The 5,649-nt window shown below is 37.1% G+C and overlaps 1 pseudogene; it reads left to right on the top strand.

Moving 5' to 3' along the window:
* The first annotated feature begins 4,814 nt into the window (after positions 1–4,814).
* On the top strand, positions 4,815–5,423 carry LOC102817698 (annotated as a pseudogene).
* Positions 5,424–5,649: the final 226 nt, after the last annotated feature.

Genomic DNA, 5,649 nt, shown 5'->3' with positions numbered 1-5,649 from the left:
ATCTTCACAGAAATTATTTCCTTCGCATTTGACACCAGTAGAATGACAAGAATCGTTTTATAACAGAGACAGTGTTTTCGCCTTCACTATTGTGTTCATTGTAGCAGACAACAGTTTGTTTGAAGTCATTTATCTTTTCTGGTGGAGAAAAAAAGTCACTATGGATAAAATCATTCAAACCAAATCCTTTGCATATATTAGAACATACATTTTCCTCAAGAGTCAAGTGTTTGTAGATATGTGTTGAGACCATTTAAGCACTTACTCCCTTTCTGGTGGCCCTGTTCATCATTTCTTTCTCATTAAACCTACAAGAATTTTAAAAAATAACCTTTTCTAATGGATTTTTTACTTAGAGGACAGAACTTTGTAATAGCTCTTTGTGTTTCTATATGAGAGAAGACAGAATAATGATACTGTTTTTCTGAAGTGAAGTGTACCACATGGTGTAAAGAAAAAAACTTTAAACTTAGACACAAGGTAGGTTCTCCTAAATTACACTGATTTCGCTCTGCTTTGTTAAAGAAGGTATAATAATAAGATGCCTTTGTTACCTATTTTGGTCTACCTTGTTTTTATATGGTTTTCTAATATACCTATCCTGTCAGAATTATATTGTTTTAGTCCAAAGGCCATAGGAAAAATTTAGAGAACAAACTGATAATGTTATCTTAAAAGTAGATTGTAGTAATTGAAACAAGTTTAGTGTATGCAGAGACTTGAGAAGGACTGGCTGCACACCACGTTGACACTCGCACATCTGTAGGTTTATCTTCCTTTGATTCTTCTGGAGATGTAGCCATCTCTCATATTCTAAATGACAGTTTTGTTCCCTCAGTGTAAATAATAATAATAGTGTGTATCAGATGAGCGCTTATGGTGTGCCAGGCACCGTGCTGAACATATACATAGGTAAATCATTGAGTCTACATAGCAAGTCTTTGAGAAATTAAGTACTATTATTCTAAAGAAAATCTACATAAGATGCTGAGACAGGAATGTACATTTCAGTATGAAAAATAGGTTATGCCTATCTGCATCAATATCATGCACAAATAAATGTTTACTTAAACCATGTATCAGTTTGCACTCCTTAAAAAAAGCAACATAGAATTAGTGTTTTTAAATATGTGGAAATGCTGATTATCCTTGAGCATAACACTTAATATCTGAAATTGTAGTTTCCAGAATAAGTGAAATAATAACAGATACTCAATTTGCCTTGATTTTCTCTATAGAAAAAAAAATTAAGGTATTTTATGTGATCCTTATTTACAGACAAAAGTTTAAGCAGCGCTTGATACCAGCGAATCAGTCTCTGCCTGTATGACCTGTGTATCTTAGGGACTAGTACTGCTTACTGCTAACCTGGGTACTAAGTATTCACATTGCCCTTCTTGTGGGTCGTATTACCATATATAAAATGGAAACACATGTCCAGTACTTCTGCAAAATACAGTAAATGCCAGTAATACTTTTAACCAATAATTGGCAGCATTGGCTTGGGCAGATAATGTCCAAAATATCCCACATTATATATAATACTCTTTGAAATGGTATTAGAAGTTTTGAGTAATTAACAAATGTAAAGCAGGTGCATGAAAGTTACATGGAGATACAACTATTTGTGTTATATGCATACATTTAATACTTTAAGCCTGGTGACAGCTCACATTTACATCGGCTAACAGTACTGTTTTCTTTTATTTATGCAATAAAAGTCATTTTACTTAGAATTTTGCTGGCAGTTTTGGTTTTTGATAAATATTTTTACATTAACCAGTAACAGTTATTGCAATGCAAAATTTGAATGTTTTAGTTATCTTTTAAAATGAGAATTGCATGTACATTAGTTGTTTTATACTACAAGGATTCGTTCAGTGTTCAACACTTTGTGACCTATGCAGTTTGTACTTTGTTGATCCCTGTCACCTCTTACTCTCCTAATAGAGTGTTGCTTGGCCAATATTTGATACATAGCATTACCCAGTATGCTATATTATTATGTACTATGTGATAAGCTAAACTGGAGAGCTTTCCATCACTAAAAATACTCAGTAGAAAATACAGTTTTACAAACTTAATTTGCATTTTCAGTGCTATATAAAGGTACTGAAATAAATTTATTCAGAAATATTTATTTTATAGAGTAATAGTACTTTGGCAAATATTGTATTTATCTTTTAATGTATGTTTAAAATAAACTTACAGTGTTGCTGGATTACCATAACTCTGTGTTTAAAGACTTTCACAAGATACATTTGAATACAGATAGTCCCAATTTATGAATACAGATAGGTTCCGTTTTTTATCTTTCCTATTCTTTTTCTTTATTTGTCTTTATGTTTGGGGAATATTTCATATAAGTTTACAGACATATTTTAATACATAATTTAAGGATTGAATTATGTACCCCTAAATATGTGCTATAAATCTTAATCTTGGTCTGTAATTTTATTCCAGTTTGGGATTGGGTTGTCTCTGTTAATGTTAATGAGGCAGGATTCTCGTGTAGGACATGTCTTGGATCAAACTCTTTTTTGAGACCTAAAAGATGAAACAAGCAAATGAGAACAGATGGGGGAAGAGACATGGCAAGCCACATGAAGATCCCCCAAGCAGCAGGTGCTCAAAAGAGACAGGGACCTTCTGCCCTAGCTGACAAGAGATAGAAAACCTTCCTCTAGAAAGAGACACTGAATTTGTTTATTTAGCTTCCTAATCTGTGAGAAAATAAATTTCTCTTAAAGCCACCAACATGTATTTTTGATATAGTAACACCAGATAACTAAGACACAAAATACACAAATCATAAGCATGGTTCATCATAATTTGAATACATCAGTAGTCCAGGACTGGTGTGGCGCTACGGTCTAATGCGCTGGACTGCAAGGTCGATTTGAACCGCAAGGTCAGCGGATCAAGCTCACCAGCTGTTCCTTGAAAAGCCTATACAGGGTCTCTGTGGGTCAGAACCGACTCGAAGGCAGTTAACAGCCTGTTAAAGGAGCTCTGGTAGCATAGTGGTTACAAGATGGGCTACTATCTGAAGGTCAGCAGTTCAAAACTACCAGCTATTCCACAGGAGAAAGATGAGGCTTTGTGCTCCCGTAAAGATTTACAGCCCCAGAAACCCTGTACAGGGTCACTATGAGTCAGAACTGACCTCCACATAACTGACTCCACATAACCACCACCACCTGTAATTTGTCTAAAAAAATTTTTTTTGTTTTGATTTTTATTTAATATTTTTTAAAAGTTTTTATTGTGCATTGAGAAGTTTACAGGGCAAATCATCAGTCTTACATTCAACAAATCATGTACTTTGTTTCATTACAATGATTATAATCCCCTCCATGTACCATCAGTTAACAGTACTTCTCTTTATTCATTTTAGCTTTTTTTTTTTTTAAACACTCAGGCATATACAATAATTTATACCACCAAACACCAGAGGGCACATTCTGCAAGTCTGCCTCTTGGTCACCAGCTCTCAGTCCCGCTCTTGCCATAAATCTACAGAGCCCTCAGCTGCACCCTCTCTCCATGTCCCCATCTCTGGTGTCTCTGCTTCTCTTGATAGGGTCCCACAATCTAGTTGTACTCATCTCCCTAGGATCCTCTTTCTGGACTAAGATTAACTATTCCCCCGTTTTTGTTACAAAACTTCTACCTGTACAATTGTGACAGTCGTAATTTGTCATGATAACAATTACTATTGAATCATAAGAATCTTATCCCCATCTCTTCACCAGACTCCTCTAGACAAGATGAAAACTATTCAGTGGGGATTGTCTAAAATTTTTATTAAATATTTTATTAGTGGACTAGAAGGATCAAACTAGTTCATCTGGAAGGGGAGCTTAACTGAATTACAAGACAGAAAACCATACTTGATGTGGATTGTGCTTATCCAATGTGCCAACGCAGTCACCCTGAAATTTCATGGATCTTATGCCTGACGATAAATTGGAGTAAGGTGTAAACTCAAACAATTCCTCTAGGGAACTTGGGAGATCACATGGCCACTTCAATTTCTATTCTGTGATTTAGAGCTCCTCCAGTGGTTGCTGCGGGGCCGCTGACACCAGTCTGTCTGTACAGAGCCCGTGGTGGTTGGACCACCCTGACTGCTCACCTCCATCCAGGAGCAGCTTTTTGCAGGCCTCGGAGGAAATGTAGAAACGGTTGGGAAACCACTGCTCCCATGGGGCAAACATGTAGATAGATAATGTCCCTGTCACTCTCAACTCATGCCAGCTGGGTACATGTGCAGTTTCATACTGAAAGTAAAGACACAAATACTCTGCCGAGTGATGTTCTGTCAGCAGTACTCAAGGGAGCAGTGGTTTGTCCATACGTTTGTTTATATATCACATTCCTTCCTATACCCCACCCCTACTTAACAGCACTCACCAGCCCACTGAGTCACTGTAAAATGATCAGGTCAGGCAAATGGCATGAGAAAGGGTGGTGCATACTACTTCCAATACTGCTTTCACCAGACACCTCCAAGGATGAGGGGAAGGGGAGCCAGCAATGGCTTTGGAAACAGTGCTGATTAGCTTGTGCGTAAATGCCCAGCACCAGTGCTTTGCTGCATTTTTATCTAGTTCATTGGAAAGCATTTTCTAGATAAATGCAAAAACATTCTAGAAAATTTTAGGCCTTATACCTTTCTGAAGTTAAATGGCAAGATACAAAACTTGTATGCTATTTTGTTGATAGAGATTGCAGTGCTCTGTTTCAATGAAGGCATTAATTAAAATGAAATGATTAGCCTCAATTTGACTGTTGAGATCCAGTAATCTAGAATGACTACTCTGATCTTTGTTGATAAAGAGAATGGAGAACCAGGCACGTGTGTGGCCCCTAAGGATGGGCTGAATCTGGGATCTGGGTCTTCCATCAAAGCCTTAGATGGGAGATCTCAGGTTTTAACATCACATGTTGGTAAAATATTTGATGCTCCATCTGCCCTACCTAAACCTGCCAGAAAGGCTTTGGGAACTGTCAACAGAGCTACAGAAAACTCAGTAAAGACTAATGGACCCCTTAAAGCAAAGATGCCAACCTTCTCTGCCAAGAAGGTAACTGAGAAGACTGGTAAAGCAAAAAGCTCTGTTCCTGCGGTGGATGACACCTATCCAGAAAGAGAAAAATTCTTTCCCTTCAATCCTCTAGATTTTGAGAGCTTTGACCTACCTGAAGAGTACCAGATTGCACACCTCCCCTTGAATGGAGTGCCTCTCATGATCCTCGATGAGGAGAGGGAACTTGGAAAGCTCTTAGACATGGGGCCCCCCACACCTGGGAAGATGCCCTTGCTGACATGGGAGTCTGGTCTCTTGGAGTCTCCTTCAAGTATTCTGTCAGCCTTGGATGTTGAACTGCCACCTGCTTGCTATGACTTCGATATTTAAGTTTCTTAGTGCTTTATAGTTTGTATTTTTTTGTTTTAATAAAGCTATTCTTTATTTTTAAAAAATGAAATGATTAATATTATAAATTAATGAGAAAAACATTAAAGGTAGTCATTTAAAAAAGAAATAAAAGATAAGTGTTTTCCCTTTGCTTTTCCAGTCTATATATTCTATAGTAACCCATCCATCAAAGTTAACTGGATGTGTGATTCATGTATTAAAACAG

Source organism: Chrysochloris asiatica, unplaced genomic scaffold (assembly GCF_000296735.1).
Source record: "Chrysochloris asiatica unplaced genomic scaffold, ChrAsi1.0 scaffold00161, whole genome shotgun sequence".
Classification (NCBI taxonomy): Eukaryota; Metazoa; Chordata; class Mammalia; order Afrosoricida; family Chrysochloridae; genus Chrysochloris; species Chrysochloris asiatica.
This window is presented reverse-complemented; position numbering and strand designations above follow the sequence as displayed.